The sequence below is a fragment of the Anticarsia gemmatalis genome, chromosome 12 (genome assembly GCF_050436995.1).
Source record: "Anticarsia gemmatalis isolate Benzon Research Colony breed Stoneville strain chromosome 12, ilAntGemm2 primary, whole genome shotgun sequence".
In the NCBI taxonomy this organism is placed as follows: Eukaryota; Metazoa; Arthropoda; class Insecta; order Lepidoptera; family Erebidae; genus Anticarsia; species Anticarsia gemmatalis.
Genome location: NC_134756.1, coordinates 723,846 through 743,564, shown reverse-complemented (window position 1 = coordinate 743,564; position 19,719 = coordinate 723,846). Strand labels below are relative to the sequence as shown.

Here is a 19,719-nt window from a genome sequence, read left to right as displayed (position 1 = left end):
AAGAATATCATTCTCGAGACCATGTCGCGCTTCCAGATCCCCTATTTTAGATGACAAGTACATAAAATAATAGCAAGAAGACCCTATCAAATAAAGTACCTTTTGTAGATTTTGTTAATAGAAACCGGTTCCGAATCACAAGATTCGTAGTAGCTCTCGCTTTGCAAACTGTAGTGATGTAATAAGTGTCATAATAAAAAATCACTTGATAAAAAAATATAGCTGTAAACATAAGCGGCTCGTTGGTCTAGGGGTATGATTTTCGCTTAGGGTGCGAGAGGTCCCGGGTTCAAATCCCGGACGAGCCCAAACCTTTTTTGTGGAAACTTTTTAATGAGTTTTAAATGTCCGAATGGGCGGTAACTGGGGGATGTTATTTGACCTTTATTAAATTTTATCGGATGTAAATTGTACGTTATTTTTTTCTGCTCTTGTTAATAATAGCTTACTGTATTTTTAGCTGACGGTCATTGCGGCGGAGTTTATATTAAAACTAGCTGACCCGGCGAACGTTGTTTTGCCATAAAAAATAAATAAAAAAACCTTATCCAGCGGACAAAATTGATAATCTAAACCATTCTCAGATCCCCTTGAACACACATAAAAAATTTCATCAAAATCGGTCCAGTCGTTTAAGAGAAGATTAGTGACATACACACTTACAGAAGAATTATATATATAAAGATAAGCGCATATTCGCTTGTAAACACTTTTGGTGTAGGTACTATAAAAACGATGATCTAAGTTATGATTTTGTAAAGGTAAATCAATATGCACTACAATTAGTTAAAAATATCAATGAAATGCTAAAATAACGAGCAAACACACGCCAGACGTAACCGCGTAATTATGTGAAAACTTGATTAAAATCGAATTACTAGTCTGCATGAGAAATAACGACTCTTTATATGCTGCGACATAGTTTTGACATGACGATTTTGATATTAAAAGATCAAAATAATATTGCTGTATTCTAATATACCTACTAAAGAATCATTATCATCAAAATCAACAGCTTATAGCACTTTGCTATTGACTAGGTAGGTATAATGCATTGATAGTAGTTTCACATATTTTTATTCGATTATGGATAAAAAATCCGATTAAAGCACATAAATGATATTGAGGCTTTGCGGAAGGGTAGGTTAGATGCTGCTTGAAATGGTTGGATAAGATTAGGCTAATTAGCACTGACAAACCACGATTTGAATACTTATTTAATCCATTTAATCCAATTGCATTGTGATAGTCTCTATATTTTCTTTCTGTGCAGTAACAAATTCTACCACGCAAAAAAGTCTTCAACTTGTACAGACATATCCGTAACATCGTATCGTGGAATATAAAGGAGCTCCATACTCGCGCTCACATCGGCTACTAATTATGTCGCGCAGTAATTAGAGCCAGTGAATTGTCGCGATTAGTTCGTCTGATGGTCTGATTGGAAGCTCCAAGTGTATGGTTATGGCAATCGTTTCAAGAAAATATGTGGGCCGTGTTAAGCTATTTATGATACTAGTGTCACTATTAATACAATTATTTTATTCAAGTCTGCAAATAGTACTAGTGCTGGGTTTGTTTTATACAATTTCTGTCAATTTGTTGGTGTGTATACTTTTTCGACTTCAATGTTTGTGTGATGTGATAGTTCTAAGACTTTAGTTAAATAAAGCCCACTGCAATTATATCACTGACTGTTAGTCTACTACCACTAGGAGAATAGGTTAAAATTGGTTAATAAATAGACGAATACTTTGATAGCCATCAAGAATATACAGCCTACATTTAAATTGGCATCATTATAGGCAATAATAAAGACAGAAACAATACAAATGTAGAACAAGCAAAACATATACATTGATTGCACCAAAATAGCTGTTCAATTTTTTTCAGTGGATCGAACGCGGCCCCTTGGGGCATACCCTTTGATGTAAACCCTTGATTTGGCGGTATTTAACAATGTACAACAAATTACTCAACCCCTAAAACAAATCTGTTAAAATTATGTTTCAATTCAGCTGTACGGTTTAGTTTACAATTTAAATTCGATCAAATTAACTTGGAATTGACTATTGTTCAGTGATCAATATTGTCAGAAGCTTTTCAATGAGCTATTCAAACCGCAAGGCTTATATTTGATGTGGTATATTTCGTCGTGTAAATGTTGTTATAGGCAATCAGAAAATTGAGAAAGTGTCGATTGGAAACTAACCGTGTTACTGTGGGCGTGTGATTTACAGCTACATAAAGATTGGCTTATATTCTGGTACCTATTTGGGTGTTGAGTATTTTTTATCTTGAAATAAATATTTTGAGTAGATTGTCAGTTTGATGCCCTCGAAAAAGTGATGAGTCTTTCTCCGAATTTGGTTATTCAGAATGATAGATGAATTCATTAAAGATTAAGAAATTGTTAACTTTTTTTAAAATTATTTATTAAATTTTATAACTGTATGTCTGTCTCAATAATCACACATTGTTCTGTAATAATTCGTACAAAGTTGCGTAACAGGTAAATCACAATTATTCTTTTATGCTAGACTTACTTTAAAAAATCTCTTTTTACGTAAAATTTCATTCGCATCAAGTCCAAAGCCAAAGCCATTAGTAGGCCGGTCATAATTTTCAAATTTTCCACCCACCGAATGTATCTCGGCTAAAATGAAGTAAGCAAGAAAACATTTTAATTGAAAAACTTGCACCACCCTCATTAGCAACTCTCATAATTAATTATTTATTGTACAACGGCGTTCTGTTCCGGATTTATGCTTCCCCTACTTTTACTTGGGTTTCGCGAAAAATGTTTTAACTCCCAAGTATTTTGTATGTTGAAATTTTGACAATGGTACTGTCGAGTGGAAATGAAATCTATAGAAACGTTACGTAACGATTTCTATGGTAAGGAAAACCCATACACAATTTTTCGTAAGTAATTATTTTCCTTTACAAGATACAGTAATTTGAGATCAATATTTTTTATCAACTAGATGACAAACGATAGAAAGTCTTTTTACTGATAAAGTTTCAGCTTTAAATAGTTTTCTTTTGCTGGTACAAAATTTCTTATCTAACTAGGATTCTATTGTCTATTACATATTTACAGTAGTCAAAATTTGCAAGTGACTTCCAACCACACAGAATTTTTACACAAAATACTTACTTTTTAGTAAATTCTGTACATTATTATGTATTGTATAATGCAGATCATATTTTTAAACACACGACTGTAATCTCCTCCCATGTGGCAAGCGACGTGAGCCAAGTTGCTATCAGTTCTGAGTCTACTTCAAATATATTATACTGTTTCAGATTTTGCTCCACTTTAAAAAGGTTTTGAATTCGCTGTTTTAAAATATATTAAGGTAGCAATAGGTACGAGAAGCGATATTAATTTTTACAGAAATTTACATAAACGTAGATATACGATTAGATGAAGAGTGGGTGAATAATAGCAGATCTCACTATTAAGTCTAAATAACCCAGGAGAAGGGCGGCAGAAAGATACAGACATACTTACGAAACATTACGCTTGTTATACCCGATGGTTTAGGCAGAGGCGTAAATACACCCACGTTTCACCATTATTAGGCGATTATTATATGAGAAATTTACATTAGAATATATCTCAATAGAAGCCGGCCGAAGATGGTAGCTTGTCCGGTAAATGGTAATAAGCCCATCCGAAAATACCAATAGAACTGTACCTGACTCGGGATACAAACCCAAAACTGCTGATCAACAGTCGCATTCATTATCAACCGCGCCACAGAGGCTCGAGAAAAAATAATGATCCAAAAATTTTAAGTATGTTGAGTGCAAAGCCCCTTGCCGTTTTCTGACTCCTCATTTAGTTTAAAGACAATTTCGTCAAATCAATGCCGCATCTTTTGTACTCTCTTGAGCACAAAGACAACCTATTGACCATCTAGAGTTAATCGTTTTGAATAATAAAGATTGCAATTGCGTATCCAATTTTCCATCTAAATAGCTATTGTCAAAGGATTATCTTCTCAGCTATCTAAATACGTATTCACGTTAATTAAGCCTTTATTCTTATTCACCAAACACAGCCTTAGTCTTAATACTAATTAATTTCAAAGTGAAATTTTAATTAATTTGCAAACATTCGAACTCAGGTGCTTAGACACGAGAGGCCATTAGTTAGAACGTGCTAAGTCGCCGCCAAGGTTGGCACTTGGCAAGCCTCTGCCAACCACTTGGCAATGTATGGTCAATGTGATTTAGTACTTAATAATTAAATTCCAGATTTAATGGCTTTTGTTAAATCTTGATAAATAAGGCGCAGTGCTGAAATAAATGAGCTTAGTAATTGCAGCAGACATTTAGAACAGCTTGAACTTAACGATACTCCGACCAACACTTTAGATACAAATAATATTATAATGCAACGGGGCAATTGTGAATTAAAGGTTTTTTCAAACATTACTGTCCCACTACAGGCCAAGGGGCTCCTCCCATACGATGGGGAGGGGTTAGACCTCGAGTCCACTAAAAACATACATACGTAATATCACGCCTTTTTCCCAAAGGGGTAGGCAAAGGCCAAAAAACGTCACGCGGTTCGTACCAAGTGGCGTTCCAATCTAAGGGAAGTTTGTAAAGATCGTTAATTACAAACTTCCCTTGCCTCATTCATATCCATACATCTTATAATCCAGAGTTACGAGTACATACTTCGCACCTGATGTTTAAGCAACGTGACATTTCGATCGAGTTGAAAGATTCGCGGCTGAAAATCATTCACATGTGATACAACCGTATATAATTCATAGTATTAAGAGGGGTTAACTCATATCGAGTGCAGAAAGCCGCAAACCGTGTACTGCGTCGCACTGATTTATTCGCGAAGTCCATCTGTTACGCTTTTATGGCTAAACTACTGTGTTTTTCATGAAATAGGAGAGTCGACTGGGTTGACCAAAAATTATTAAACTTGTACTCGTAAATTGTTGTTAGTAGTAGTAGGGATATACAGAATGCTTATGTTGCCTACATTTCTTACGTATGTAATGTGGAAATTAAAATTATTACAGTCTGAAACAATAATTAGGCACACATTTGATCCGAACATACGAATTTGTTACGTCACTATCTTGTATTTCCATACTTAAATGTGATTTTGACATTTAGTTACTTTGACTGGTAATCGACTACACTATTCAATTTAGTCAAAGACCCGGCAAATAACAAAGGCATTAAAAAAACAATCTTTGCGTTAAAATAGCGGATGTATATGCGAACAAAACTGCGTCTGCTTACTTAATACCCCAACAAAACATCAACTCATTCAAAATCGTGCAAATCATATTCAAAACCATAACTTAGTACAACGATCTCATAAACCACGGTTAACATGAACCCGTGGAAAAACAGGCGATAAATTCCAAAGCATTTTAATATCGATCCTTGGGCAATAAATTTAGAATTACCAAGGTCTCAGAAAGAAAGTTGTAACTATAAATCTGCCAGTAACACTTGATTGCGCGACTGTACTTGACCGCTGACATTGGCCCCTTTGTACAGTTAAGAACGCAAGTTTTGCACAAAGTTTTGTGAATGAATTTTCGCTGGAGTATGTTTTCTGCGGTTGGAAAGTATAATGTTGGATAAAATCTAAAGTTTGTTGCGACCTTGCAAACGTTGCAATCTGACTTGTCGAAAAAGTCAGTGTGAGTTTGTGATGTATGTATTTGATTCTAAATAAAATCAGGCTATACAAATAAAGCTATTGTTTATAATATTAAATCTTTAAAGTAGTTTTGAACCTTTGTTTCGAAAGCTTTCTCGATACTAGGCATACACAGATTGATTACTAATACTTATATTTTTTTTACCTTTATTTGGATGTTATATAGCAAAATAACTTTCATTTTCATCGTCTTAATATTACTATTGCCAATTATCTAGTCTATAACCTAAATCGATATCATTGAACTCTTAATCTACAGTTTCGTTTATTATACTCACAAAAAGAAACAACTAAGTTTAAGTATTTTATTGGGAAAATGGTATGTTATAATATAATATAATAATACCTAAAAGACTGAACTATTTCTGATCCACGTATTCTTACCACAATCTACAAATACATTATTTCAATATTTACTCGATACTCTTAGCAATTAATACCATTAAGATTCCATACATTTGGGAATATAAACGAAGTGATTACGTCGTATTATTAATTAATGCTTAGCTGTAACGATATCAAATTCAGTTGTTGTAATAACTATTAATATTACTATTTAGTAATGGTTTCAATTGATTCGGGAATCTGGTTTGAATAATAAGTGATATACGCAATGAACGATTATAATTTTAGAATTTAAGTGGGTGGTGTTTGGGACTATGCATTGAACGTAATTTTCGAATGTTTTTAAACTAAGACCTATATGTTTTTCATGTAACTTAGTATAAAACTTACGACTTGGAACCACTAGTCGTTTGAATAGGCGCAAAAGTAACTAACTAACAATGTCCCTATATCAATATTAATATACCTGCCTAAAGAACATTTTTTTTGTAAAAGTAACTAACTAACAATGTCAAACATATATATGAAGCACATTTTTTTGTGAATATAAGACCTAGGTATTTACAATTCTCTTTACATGGTTGCAACTTCTCTATTTTCGATAAGTTCACATCAATTATTATATAATACATAGTCACTAAAAGGTTAACAAGATAAATCGAAAATTACCGTTAAAAAATGGAAGTCACAGTTGCTTGTTAATACAGGCCAATTAAAAAAGGATTGTTAGTTTTTAGTTCGATTGCAGAGCGACCACAGTTGAAGATAATCTCGTTCGTGCCGATTTGTATTCAGTTTACAGATCCGTTCTGTCAACTACGTGTGGATTACGTTTTGGTTCGTACAACGTGTGACCAATTACTTCAAAATAGTGGTATTTTTGATACTTAAAGTCCGTAACTGTAGAATACTTTTATGGAGTGCAGTAGATAAGTAGTTAGGCGACTATTATTCCTTAAAATAACACATTTTTCATCTATGGAATAGCAGTAGGTATGAGCTTTTTGTAAGTTAGTACGTTCAAAATATCATAAGTATTTTTTTATGCATTGTTCCTGCTCTCAAAGTCAACGTCCTTGCTTACTGTCTATACTCATAAGGGAAACGTAAAGTTAAATACAATAACATATTATTAAACAGTAAATACTGAAAATAATATACTCCAGAAATAGCATAAACTCCTTCAAAGACATTTCTATTCATAAGACTGTAGCATAAAGATAATGATTGTAAACGATATCCTATAAAGGCAAGCAAATAAAAGGACTCGAAACTTTCCAGTCGCCAGTCAAGAAATACGATGAAACGCCAAAAATAGAAAATCTTGCAAGAACTTTGAACTTAAAGGAAAATGGATGATTTAACAGGCTTTATAGCTTAATTGTAGGCTCTCTGCTAAAGTACTTACGCCAAGACTTTCAACTACTTACCTACTCGAGGCTTTAATTATTTCGAGGCATCGTTTTGATTTTATTAAAATTATTTTTTACTTTGAGGTGGGGTTTATAGTCCTCAGTTCACACTTTTAATTTATTTGACTGTTATTATAAAGGAAATGTTGAATGTTGGTATAATCATTTGAATGTTTGAAACCGCACTTTTTTCGTTATCGGGACTTACATTTAAAATGAACGGCACAATAGTTTCTACGGACCCAACAAGAGGCGCTATTTTCATTTCAAATTTCTCGATAGCTAGCCGGTCGCTCCTATGTAGTGCGATTCTCTACTACTATCGACAACTGTCTAGTTATCGAGAATTTTTTTATGAAAGTCAGAACAACGCCTCTAGCGAGGCTGGTAGGAACTTTTGGAATATTTTAAATGTCAAACTTTCGTTAGTTGATAGTATCGACTGAATTGTGCTTCTGAACGCATGGCAGTCACTCAAAAATAATATTCAAAAGAAACCAGTTTTAGCAACAAGGATCTTTCAAACTACTTCTAGTAACGTAGTAACTTGAAACTCTACTAATTTGGGACAATTCCCAGGCAAACATTTATTACAGGTTTAGATTAAAGTTATAAATCAATTTTATCTTCACGTATGATAAATCAGTGGTATAATTCTAAAGATTTAGCATCTGCGTACACTTGCCAAGTGTATCTGTAATGACTCTGTTCACCTTTGCTTTGTGATTGGAAACTTGAAGTCGATTGTGGTTTTTCTTTGAAGATTATGTAACAGTTAAAATAATGCACGGTTATTGTGAACGATGCCTTCAAAACAGATGCAAATACATTGCTTGCTACATTGAGTGGATTTGTAAACACCTTGACTGTGGGACAGTAATGGACTTAAGATTAATTTTATTTTACTTTTGATATGATAGAATGTTTCGCGCATGCATCCGGAGAGATGGGCGAGGCTGGTGACAGATTGGACACCACACGATGGACATCGTTGTAGAGGCCGACCACGACGAAGGTGGCATGACGATTTAGCGGCATTTGCGGGTCCATCGTGGTAGAGCATGGCACAAGATAGACAGGTTTGAAAGGAAAGAGGGGAGGCCTTTGCCCACCAGTGGAACACATAAAGGGCTAACAAAAAAAAATGATAGAATGATTGACGGTGGTCTACCGGTATGACGTCACTGGGTAATATCTGAATCGAGGAATAACAAACATTTTGATCACATTGCAATGTAATTATGTATTGCAATAAGAATATTTTGCTATTTTGTAACGCATTACTAACTATGACAAACGACAAAAACCCGCTTTAAACCGTGTCTGAAGTGACTAATAAGTCATCTACACGTAATCCGATTTTCAACCGACACAAAACATGTATAATTCAAACGTCCCGAAAAATATTCCCGCAATTCCTAAATCATATTCCAACATTCATTAATTCAGAAGTGCCTGAAAAAACTGGATTAAATTATAGCACAGGAGCGGAGTGTGAGCGTTTAATATTTCTTTATTTGCAGATCGCTCGGTTGTTTAATTTGCGAGCTCTCGCGCGCGATACAGTTTACAGAGTAGGATATACAGATACGAGAGCAGTCGAGAGAGATCTCGAGAATCGAGAATCGAGATTTGTTTGATTTATCTGTTTGCGAAATTGGGATTTGAGTTTAAACTGATTTTGAAATATGAGTTTGTAGAGGTAGTATTTATAACTCGGATTTTAGAGTACCGGAACGATGTTTCTACATATAAGTATCCCTATATAAAAACGTACGTACGTATGTATATATAAATATGTCATTCATATTTATCGTTTGATTTTCACAATAGCAGGATAAAATAAAATGTTTAGCATATTTTAACAATGGTCAGTCTGCGACCACGGCGAGTGCAACCTGCACCAAACGTTAGGCATTTTAAGGTAAAATGCGTGTTCGCGTTCCCGTATTCTACTATACATTAAACATGCAACACGAGAGTTTAAAAGTTACATTTTAAAAATAAGAAGATCAATATTTTTTCTTTGACTGTCCAAATCTCTTCTAAAGTAGTCAGACCAAAACTAAAGCCCAAATTCAACCCTTAAATTGAGTACATCTACCAGATAGTGATAAAAACATGCCAGCACGTTACTTAGCGTTCGAGAAACTCTCACATATCATTACGTGCTTAATGGTTCGTCACAAAATATCATTAAGTCACAGATAAATTCACAAGAGACATGTCTATATAGGACACCTATTAATATTATTAGGGGACACTAGTTTTTATTGCCACTTTGCCTGTATAAAATAAACCGTTGAGGTTACACATTGTTGGCTAGTTTGTTGTTGCGTGAAATTCCTAGGATACTGTATTTAGTCTCATATTTTATCAAGATTTTTTTTTCTAAATCACAACTCCTGCACTCAGAATAGCTCTTGCGCCGCGAGGACTTTTACAAACCTGCAAATAACGGACACAAAGTATCTATAAACAATTATTTGTGGATAGCACAAATAATTGTCCCGTATGGGAATCCAACACACGACCTTCCGACGCGATGGTAGCCGTGGGTGACCTAAACCACTTCGCCTCTAAAAGGCTTACTTTGATTGCTCTATAGTATAGCCTTTCTCTTCTTACTCAAAATATCCAAAATCATATACTAAGATAGCAAATGAAATATTTTTCATCTCAGTGCCTCGATATCTACATGTAAGTTTAAAATACTCTACACTCTCGAATTTCAATTTACCACCATATTAAATTCCATCAAAATTAGATTTCTCGTTCACCAGACAAAAAGACAGACAGAATTACTCTTAGATTTATTACGTATATTAGTATGGATGACGTGAAAATATTACTTGGCTGTGAATAATACTGTTTTTCACGTTTTGCTTTATAATGTGAAGGTCTAGACTGACATTAAAATCGATACGAGATAGATTGGTTGGCTCTGCGCGTGAATTACTCTGTACATATGTTTAGTTACGCTCGGGTGTAATGAAAGCTATGATATATGATGCCACGTTTATGGTTGTTTTGAATTAAAATATGTAGATATTATTAATATTTATAGTAGTTTATTTATATACCAATTAATATTACAGGAAATTGATAGCGCATCGGCTAGTTGCTCTATAAATTCATGAAAAAATTAAACGAGAAAGAATACAATCTCAAAAATTTCAATACCGATATAGACTTGTTCTTCGTCCTTCTTCACTCTATCCCACATCATAGATATCATAGATATAGATACTAACCCTCTTATTCATAAAAATATATGAAGTTATGAAAGGCTTATAAAGAGTTTTGTTTCTTTCACTCCTTAGCGAAATGAAAAACAGAAAACATATTATAGTTGTTTTTGAACTAAAATAGGTTTATAGTGTTTTTATGAATAAGAGGGTAAAGTTACAATAGTTACGTTTTAGTGCAAAACAGCTCTGTTTTGAGTTTAGTTATTGTACCAAAAGAAAACAAATCATAAGTTTTTGCCCTATTTTGGCATCGCTTTTAAATATAGCAACGCTCCTACTATAACGTATACTTTATGAAATGAGTGGGTAGACAATCGTAAATTCAAAACTTTATCTTTAAGCTGGGATTAAAATTCAGACCCTTATATATCGTTTTATTTCCTTGTTTGATTTTCCACACCCTTAGATAGTAGGGGCCCCAGTATATTGCATAAATTACTGAAATTAACTTTCAATTGATATTTCAGATTAGTTTTTTAGTCTAGGATTGTATGTGGTATAAAATAGTATTTGTGAAACATATGACACTTTTTGCGAATAGGTTCTAAAAATCAACTGTGTTGCTAGTTAGAATATCATCGCTTCTGATGTCTCTCTCTCATAATTTCAAAAAAACATTTTCGACTTAATAATTAAACCAAAGCAGCATTCTAGACAAAGTTACTTTTGCATATACAAAATGCGTATTATAAATAATATTTCTTACTTATATTATTATCAAAGCTATTAACATCCATTATAACCCCCAAAATTGTACCCAAATCTCTAAAACAATCTTAACTGAGCACGACTGCGTCAAACTTATGGCATAAAATCAATTAGCGACAAACCACGGAGCCCCAGGACTGCGGGGCCCCGATTACATGTGGGTCGTAACTGCACTTATAAGTTGGGGCCCCGTGCTGAGTACAAGTTGTATGTACTAATTATTTAATTGATCAATAATTTAATACGATAAACATTTAGTTTAAGTTTGCTGCTTTACTTATAAGGGGCCTTGCATGATTATCATGACCTTAATGTTGACGGTTTCTGTGGCGCAGTTGGCAGTGTATTCAACTGCCAATCACGGGGTATCGGGTTCGTTTACCGGTCTGAAGATTTTTTTATTGATCGTTTCTAATTTTAGTTACCCAAAATTTTATAACCTATCCGATAGATTTGGCAATAAGCGCTCTCATTACATAGAGCTAATATCGCCAAGGGCAAAACGCTGGTGTCGTAAACTACACCTTCGAGTACAAAAGGCGTGATATATTTTGATGTTCCCAAAACATATCGTTAATTTACTGCAAATAAAGCGACAGTACTTTTAGTGCAATTTAAGGTACTTACTCGGTTTTTACTCAGTGTTCTACAAAGTGTATAAGTACTTAACATTTAACCATATAAAGTTTGCCATATTAATATATTATTATGAAATGATATCATCATTAAACTACAATAACAATAGAAAGTACTCTCCTATAATTCTCTACATTAAAATTTCTCAAATTAAATATGAAAAAAGCGTTGGAAAAGGAAGTGCTGTCGCAGCTCGTCGTGTTTGTACTAAGACAGCTGCGAAAATGAAACGAACCTACATGCGACTTCTGTGATGGGGCCCCTACTATAATGATAATTAAAATATTCTAGATTTTTCGAAGTTTCTTACCAGCTATGGCTTATCTTGTTGGAAGGGTGGGGTTAAATCGAGCTTTAGAAAGGTTTAGTTTCAGCATTCAGAAAATTTATTGATGTGTAAAGATGAAATTGCCTTTTCCTTTCGTGACACTCTAAAGGCTTAAATTCATTATAAATAAATTGATTACAACGCGCTATAAATAAATATAATTCACCATAATTTAATAACATCAACAATTTTCTCGCTGTCACTTAAGTTTGATTGACAAATAAGTAGGAGTGATATTATTTTGAAAATATTCAAATCCATCAACTAATCGACTACGAAAACTTTTCAAAACCCAATTTCTCCCACGCAGTCTCACGATCAATTAATACACGAACTCCCAAAAATAGATCAAGGAAAAATAATACACGAACAGTCATCGAGTTCTCTAACAAAAGTAGGCTCTTCACATAAGCACACTGTTACCTACATGTAACAAAGTTTTTACGCGAGTTGACGAGGAGGACATTTTTTGAACGTCACATTCACACGTTACAATTAATGGAGGCAGTATTCGCTTGAGATAAAATGTCTAGGTAGAGTATCTGTGCTTCATTTCTGGGTAATTATTTTATGTTACTAAGGCAGTAATAGGTTAACAGATGGTTATAAGTAGGTATCTAAGTGAAATTGCTAGCCTTAATTTGATATCTACTAACAAAAGATTATTGCCTTAATTTGGAACATTTTAGAAGAAGATATACTTACTCATAGTGTGCAGAAAAAGACCCCTATAATGCTTAAATATTACCATAAAAAGATAGTATTAGTTTTAACTGATCGAAAGGAATTATTACGCAAATATTGTATTCCGTTCCGTTGAAATGCCTTATTGAATCTGATGAAATAATTCTGAAAATATTTCAGGCAAATAGGTGTGCTTCCTGAATTATAACAGTATGAATGTTTTTAGTAACCAAACAGTAAAGTTGATAAACATACTTATTATACTTTACACTACATTATACCAGAACCTACATAACCCCATTCCTCATTCATCCAGCAATGGGACACTAATGGGTTAAATTTATTTATTTAATTTTTTTATACAACCAGGCTTTACTTACTTGGCAATAAAATTAAGGATACAATTTACTAGACAACATAATTTTCTAAAACAAAAGCCCTAGCGTACCTAGGTCACGCATCCCTTCGATTACATCAAGTACCTACCAGGCTAAGCTACCAGGCACACACGCTCATGCAAGAGGTTGTCTTTACTAAAGTGAACAAGAAACTTCATTAAGCGCGGGTATCCCGTTATTAACGTTAACATTATCGTAGACCGAACGCCGCTCTTGTACTGGTTAGAGTAGGGATGGGGAGCTTTGGCGGTTACAAATATCGATAAAGGCGTTACAAGTATTTAAAGATTGGGTGTCTATAGTCACCAATAAAGCAAAACATTATAGTCTTACAACTTAGTAGAGGGCACTGAATGCAAAAATCTCGGCTATCTGAGGTATACAAAATTTAAAATTTAGTTTAAATTACGCAGCCGAAAATAGTTTGTATGGTAAGGCTACTTTATTTTGAAAATACTCCGAATTCTAAAGTATAGCTTATCCAAATTAACCGAGTATGCCAAGGCTATTATCTAAGTTGTCAGACAATAACATAATATGAGTGAATAAAATTAATCAAGGAAGCACGGGTTCAATCCGCTATAGAGCTTTTCTTTTATTCCGTTGAATTTTTAAGGATTTAATTCAAACGTGTATATAACAAACTCTAAGTTGCCTATGGCAGAGTGTCAATTTATTTTTTTGTTTTTGAAAAGCCAAGCCTTTATAAATCATTCACTCTTCTACTTGTATACCCAAACCATTCATGTCAATAAAGTAACCCAATAGTAACCACCGACTAATCAAATTAAACAAGTTAAGTAATCTATCGAGCGTTGCCCATCACTAGTGGTTATTCGCAATCTATTGTAACGGCGTGCTATTAGGAGGCAGGTAAAAGTGTGACGTGTTACACTTAACGAGCACCCTGTATGTGTACTATATTTACTAGGCAAATAAATTGCATTTTGTTAACACAGGGTTTGTAGGGAAAATAGACTTGGTAGAAGAAAAAATTATAGCCTAAGTAATATGGGATGGTACTCGAATTTTTGAATCTGATCGTTCTAATTTTGTTTGATACAAGTCCCCTTCTCATTTTTATTTCATCAGTTTTCGCCATTAATATCCATTTCAGCTAGGTTATAGGATATCTAATATATAAAATTCTCGCGTCACAGTTTTCGTTGCCATACTCCTCCGAAACGGCTTGACCGATTCTCATGAAATTTTGTGAGTATATTTAGTAGGTCTGAGAATCGGCCAACATCTATTTTTCATAACCCATATTTTTTTTAGATGGCAAAACAACATTTGACAGGTCAACTAGTATTATATAGATGTTAGGTCAATAGGACCAGAGATCTCTACGGCCACTATTATCATGGTTTTTAGTCAATAATTATATAGTCCCATTCAACTTTTATATTATACCTGGAGTCTTTCCCAGTTCAACAATATCATTCTGTACCTTACTTTAGATCTGACTATAGAAACCCTCGTTACTTTATCTTGTATCATAGATGCTTATGGAACATGACCTATAGAATATGTATAGGTAGGTATAAATACACATTACCACTTAAGAATCCTTAGATCAGTATCAAACACTATCCAATCTACACACTGCATAGTTAAGACTTTCGATTTCGTTTTACCATATCCATACATACTCATAGAACCAAATTACATTTTTACCTACAAATATTCTGTAAATACTTCCATTACTTCACAATTTCACTGCTTAGTACAAAGCCTGCTTTGTCACATAATGCCACATTTACCTAACGTTTCAAAAACATAAGCCTTAAAACATCCTCCACGATCAGAAACCCCATCTCATTTTGAGGGTCTGATGACATGATCCTAATGTTCACTTGTTCCAACATCTTTAGAGGCAGCTATTAAAAATGAATCAAGCATGCACGTACCACCCCCAATTTATTTTAAGGGCTTGTTTGCCCTGTTTTTGGGGTAAATTGGACGCAATATGTGTTGTAATAGACAAGGTTGGGGTAGCAAAATGTTGGTGAATTTCAGCGATGGTACTTAGTGTTGCTTTAATATGAAAAGGAATTTTAGTTGGGATATTTTGTTGAAGGTTTTAAAGTGTAACAGAAAGCAATTTTGAGTTTTGCCGCTCGAATATTTGAGCTGTATTTGTATTAATTTTATAGTTTGTAATTTGCGAAATACTTTTGGTAGGTGAATTTTGTTGAATAGGTGGAAACGGTGTGCTGTTACACGATAATATTTGCTGATAGAAGTAGCATATACAAATTTTAATAAAAGGTAATTTTTTCAAACTTTCTCTTAGCCAGATTTTCTAAACTAAAATAATACAATGTTGGTGCCAAATATCATATTATTTCTTCAATAATTACTAAATGCACGAAATAACTCTTTCATTTGCAGTGTACAAAATGGTAATAAAACTTAAGATTTGTAGAGGCTCAGTCCATACTTCCATAAAAATAAACAGGAGTTATAGAACATTATTTCTTTCAAAGCCTCAGAGGAAACTCAAACTGAGTATGTACTCTCAAAATGAATATTTTGCAAAACTTTCTCAACTGCAATAGCCCCTTTCTCAATTTTACTTGTACCATTTTCCTGACCCCCGCTAAGCAACTATAATAAAGAAGTACTTTGATAATCAGTAGGAAAAAACAAAACTAATAAAAAACAATAAAGTATCTGTAAATAAATCTCTTGTTTACGATATAAGGGTAAGTTTGAATGAGCTCGTTTGTGTTAAGTAAATATTATTGCTTAAAGTAAGTAGTTGTTTTGATTTATTTTGACAATTTCAAGTGATTTTCTTTGTCAAGGATCGTAGAGTTGCATTATATTTCGTAATATTTTTGTCACTTATGATCAAACATTAAATTGTTCCTTTCTTTTTACTCTCAGTAGCCATTTCGCAGCAGTTTAGCATGGGGAAATAGAAAATCCTTTCATCTAATGCTGGCAGAATCTACTCGATAGTACCTATCACTTTATTAAGGGTTTGAATCTAAGACGTGATTTTGAAACTCGTTGAATAAAAATAATATGTAGACGTCATCGTTCATAGTTGAGCGATAGATCATAGCCAGTTCACAGCGATCTTTCAATATGAAAAGATGCTGTCACCTTTGACTCAGATATTTTATGGATGGGTAGCCAATTGGTAGTGTTTGAGCGCCGTAGTGTTAAAGAAAATATATGTTAAAAGTCGGCTTCGGTTTGTTGTCAAATAGGATAATTATTAAACTTTGTCAAATGTCTTCTGGCGAATTGAAGAACTTTGACACTAGATCGATTGAGCTATAAAGAAATACAAGATTTTGAAATTTATTTTAACATACCTGTAACTAAAATAACAAAGCACGCGAGTGCACAAAAGACTTGCTTTAAATACCTAGACTGGACCCAACTAGCACACAAGCTGCTTATACAGTCGTTATACAGCCTGATAGTTGCATAAGAGTCGTTCAAATGCTGTACAATTCTCTATAAGTTGTATACTAGCTATTTAAAAAACCCTTTAACAGCTAGGCGGGACAGTAGCCGTTTAGTAGGAAACTAATGACTTATAGTGATATATGAGCATGTAATTGCATCGCTAGACAGCCTAGGGAAGTATAACTGAGTTAATGGAATCTTCTATAACACCGTTAACTGTATAAGGGGACTTTAGGAGATAAAGGAGTTTAAACGGAGTTATGCGTTGCGCTTATAGCGCTCAAGAGCGTAAATAAGCTTTTTGTAATGCCTTAGGTTCTATAACAGATTTTTTTAGGGCTAGTGTATTACTCATCTATAAAAGAGTTGTGTAGGTCTTTAATAGCGCCTTGAGCGTTATATCAGATATTTATATGGCTTCTGTACGGCAAATAGATGTATAAGGTATCATTCGAAACATTTTTACAGCCATGGGGATTACAGAATTATGTTAAGCACCTAAAGCGCTATAACCGAGTAATATACCTTTATACTAAAGCTTAAAATTATTATCATAATATATTTACATAGGTGCAGTGGGGGTTCAGTCTGTCAACTGTTTTTAAAGAATAAATAAAATAAATAAAATAAATAAAATAAATAAAATAAATAAAATAAATAAAATAAATAAAATAAATAAAATAAATAAAATAAATAAAATAAATAAAATAAATAAAATAAATAAAATAAATAAAATAAATAAAATAAATAAAATAAATAAAATAAATAAAATAAATAAAATAAATAAAATAAATAAAATAAATAAAATAAATAAAATAAATAAAATAAATAAAATAAATAAAATAAATAAAATAAATAAAATAAATAAAATAAATAAAATAAATAAAATAAATAAAATAAATAAAATAAATAAAATAAATAAAATAAATAAAATAAATAAAATAAATAAAATAAATAAAATAAATAAAATAAATAAAATAAATAAAATAAATAAAATAAATAAAATAAATAAAATAAATAAAATAAATAAAATAAATAAAATAAATAAAATAAATAAAATAAATAAAATAAATAAAATAAATAAAGCACAATGGCCGGTTAAAGGATTTTTATAACGCCTTAGGCTCCTTAGTAAGAAGTATAGTGGTTCTATAAGCGGCTACAGATCTCTTGTAGCGTCAAATAGGCCCATACTGTCCAGCTTATAGCTCTAAATTGGATCTACAGTGGTCGTAAATAGTAATTATAATAGTACGTAGTATAGTAGTAATACAGGAGCGCTAAAATAAGATGAAGGTGGTATAATCGCGCTACAAGAGCTTTTTCGCAGCTTCGTGGCGCTTACCAGCTGTTGTACAGAGGTGGTTAGCGCCACGAGCGTTCGAAAAAGCTTTTAAAACTATTTTAATATTATATATAACTATTTTAATTTTATAAAGATTTTCAAACTATTTTAATATTCAACGACTGACCCCTAAAAGTACGAGTAAAATGCTGGTGTGCGACCAAAATAATTATATTGAAGCACTCCTATGCCACAACTGCAGAACCTTGAGGTCTACAACAGCAAACACTAGAGCCTTTGTACAGCTTAAGCCGCTAGAGCAGATGTAACCAACTCTGAGAGGTGCTTGATCGAGACGCCATTACAGCATTTGGTAAACATATTTTTTGAGGTTATTACGATCTTTTGAAGATCATATAAATCTATAGCCTGGTAACGTTAACATAATTAAAATCATTTTTTATTATCTATAACCCTAATTAAACTATCTGTAACCCTCAAAGTCTTATTTATGTTCAAAATACAATTTCCAAATCCACATATCTATATAATTTTTGCATTTAAAACTGAATATTTTGAGGGCGCATGAAAATATTGACGATAATATACATATATATTGACAGCAAACTGGCACTCGCACTTTCATATCACGTACACAAAGAAATAAAAGCGATAGACTACTTGTTATTTTCATAATCCAATCCGTAAAAATAAAATGTCTCCTCATTTGTCACTGATGATTCATTTTAATACAATATATTTAGTTTACACCATAATAAACCGACCATATTACTAATTTAGAGCGTTAGCATTTATAACCGTTACACAGTAGCGCTAAAATAAGGTAAAGGTGGTATAATCGCGCTGCAAGAGCTTTTTCGAACGCTCGTGGCGCTAACCACCTCTGTACAACAGCTGGTAAGCGCCACGAAGCTGCGAAAAAGCTCTTGTAGCGCGATTATACCACCTTCATCTTATTTTAGCGCTCCTGTATTACTACTATACTACGTACTATTATAATTACTATTTACGACCACTGTAGATCCAATTTAGAGCTATAAGCTGGACAGTATGGGCCTATTTGACGCTACAAGAGATCTGTAGCCGCTTATAGAACCACTATACTTCTTACTAAGGAGCCTAAGGCGTTATAAAAATCCTTTAACCGGCCATTGTGCAGCTTGTTATAGCGCTTGTGTGCTAGTTGGGGAATATTAATCAAAGGAACTACAATTAACAACAGGAATTCAGACCGCGTAATTGTCTTACTAATTAATATTCAGACAAATTAGACTGGAACAATAATGACGTCTGTTTAGTCTACGATGAAAGAACAACAGGCGAACAATTTGTTTGTACACGAGCAGGCATAAGTTTGAAATTATTTGTATACCTTTATAACTATAGTTAAGTAATGTTAATAGTATAATTATTATATTATTTGTATATCGCTCACCTGCGACGATAATGTGACATTTCGAAAAACTCAATTTTACAGTATACCATAGTTAGTTACTCCGATAGTTGCGTTACTTT

At 33.2% G+C, this 19,719-nt stretch overlaps 1 protein-coding gene and 1 non-coding gene across 2 annotated transcripts in view; both read left to right on the top strand.

Annotated features, from left to right (window-relative positions):
• The window catches only part of Dop2R (dopamine D2-like receptor), a 280,079-nt gene that overhangs the window by 142,458 nt on the left and 117,902 nt on the right, over nt 1–19,719 (top strand). The gene's annotated exons all lie outside the window — the stretch shown is intronic.
• TRNAP-AGG (transfer RNA proline (anticodon AGG)) lies at nt 237–308 on the top strand. Its single transcript has one exon. It is a non-coding gene; the product is annotated as a tRNA-Pro (tRNA).